Below are 2500 nucleotides of genomic sequence, written 5' to 3' on the forward strand. Positions count from 1 at the left end.
CATCGTGCGCTGCCGAATTCGCATCTGCGTGTAGGCTGCCATTCCACGCGGCAGCCCCTGTTTTCGTCAGCGTGCCCCCCTGACGAATTTTCCTGCCTGGCCCAGTCCAGCGTCCAGCCCCTGTTCGTCGAAAAATCTGCGCTGCCGATTTTCCACGCGGCAGCCCCTCTTTTCGTCAGCGTGCCCCCCTGACGAATTTTCCTGCCTGGCCCGGCCAGTCCAGCCCCTGTTCGTCGAAAAATCTGCGCTGCCGATTTTCCACGCGGCAGCCCCTCTTTTCGTCAGCGTGCCCCCCTGACGAATTTTCCTGCCTGGCCCGGCCGGTCCAGCATCCAGCCCCTGTTCGTCGAAAAATCTGCGCTGCCGATTTTCCACGCGGCAGCCCCTGTTTTCCTCAGCGTGCCCCCCTGACGAATGTTCGTCGAAAAATCTGCGCTGCCGATTTTCCACGCGGCAGCCCCTCTTTTCGTCAGCGTGCCCCCCTGACGAATGTTCGTCGAAAAATCTGCGCTGCCGATTTTCCACGCGGCAGCCCCTCTTTTCGTCAGCGTGCCCCCTGACGAATTTTCCTGCCTGGCCCAGTCCAGCGTCCAGCCCCTGTTCGTCGAAAAATCTGCGCTGCCGATTTTCCACGCGGCAGCCCCTCTTTTCGTCAGCGTGCCCCCCTGACGAATTTTCCTGCCTGGCCCGGCCGGTCCAGCCCCTGTTCGTCGAAAAATCTGCGCTGCCGATTTTCCACTCCGCAGCCCCTGTTTTCGTCAGCGTGCCCCCCTGACGAATTTTCCTGCCTGGCCCGGCCAGTCCAGCGCCCAGCCCCTGTTCGTCGAAAAATCTGCGCTGCCGATTTTCCCCGACGAACCTGCAGCTGCACAAATCCGCGCTGCCACTGCCCCATTGTCTGGACCAACAGTCTTTTCCATCAAGCCCTGGACTATAAATCGTCCAGACTCATCGCCAGCACCCGCTGCCGATTCTGCCGACTTTGCCGATTTCGTCGGCGCTGCCGATTCCAACACTGCCCGCCGTGCCTGAACCAGCGCTGTTTCGTCAGCGTGTCCCCTTGACGAATTTCCCTGCCTGGCCTGGACAGTCCATCTTCCAGCCCATGTTCATCGAAAAATCTGCACTGCCGATTTCCCCGACGAACCTGCAGCTGCACAAATCTGTGCTGCCGATTTCCCCCCCTGTCGGCATGGCTGCCGCTGCCCCGATGTCCAGACCAACAGTCTTTTTTGTCGACTTTGCCGATTTTGTCCGCGCTGCCGATTCCAACACTACCCCCTGCATCCAAACCAGCATTGTTTCGTCAGCTCTTCCCCTGACGATTTTAGCCCTGTAACAAACAGTAGGCCTCCAATCCCGCCAACGGGAGCCAAGTTGATAGGGAAGAGAATTGAATGACGCGCCTGGTCCTCGCACCCCGCCACCCGAGGGGCCTTTTTCCCGGCAGCCTCTGAAAAACTCTAGCTTTCACGGTCCTCGCCGCCCCTCACCACCATGGCAGGCCTCTAATCCCACCCATCAGCAGTTGTAGCCGATAGGGCAGTGATTTGAATGACGCGTCGCGGGCCTCCGGGTCATCTCACCCGGCCATTAATTGGAGCGTTTTTGGCTGGCCGAGGATGGGGGGATGGATCTCTTCTTCCGAAAAAGCAAACAGTACATCGGGAGTTATGTTGACGGGGCATGGAATTGAATGACCCGTCGCGGGCCGCCGGGTCATCTCACCCGGCCATCCCGGGGAGCGTTTTTCCCGGCAGCATCGGGGAAACTCTTGCTTTCACTGCCCGCTGCCCAAGTCCCCACTCGAATCGGCCCCCCGCGCCAACAAGCCAACGCTGCCGAATCGGCAGACACTGCTGCCGAATCTGCCGACACTGCCCCGCGGGCTGCCACTGCCCCAGTGTCTAAACCAGCGGTCTTTCTCATCGAGCCTTGGACTATCCAGTCCGTCCTGACTCATCGCCAGCACCTGCTGCCGATTCTGCCGACTTTGCCGATTTTCTCGGCGCTGCCGATTCCAACACTGCGCCCACCGTGTCTGAACCAGCGCTGTTTCGTCAGCGTGTCCCCTCGATGAATTTTCCTGCCTGGCCTGGACAGTCCACCGTCCAGCCCGTGTTCGTCGAAAAATCTGCGCTGCCGATTCTGCCGACTTTGCCGATTTCGTCGGCGCTGCCGATTCCAACACTGCCCGCCGTGCCTGAACCAGCGCTGTTTCGTCAGCGTGTCCCCTCGACAAATTTTCCTGCCTGGCCTGGACAGTCCATCGCCCAGCCCATGTTCGTCGCAAAATCTGCGCTGCCGATTTTCCCCGACGAACCTGCAGCCGCACAAATCTGCGCTGCCGAATCTGCCGACACTGTCCCGCGGGCTGCCACTGCCCCAGTGTCTAAACCAGCAGTCTTTCTCGTCGAGCCTTGGACTATCCAGCCCGTCCAGACCCATCGCCAGCACCCGCTGCCGATTCTGCCGACTTTGCCGATTTCGTCGGCGCTGC

This window comes from Populus nigra, chromosome 2, assembly GCF_951802175.1.
Source record: "Populus nigra chromosome 2, ddPopNigr1.1, whole genome shotgun sequence".
Classification (NCBI taxonomy): Eukaryota; Viridiplantae; Streptophyta; class Magnoliopsida; order Malpighiales; family Salicaceae; genus Populus; species Populus nigra.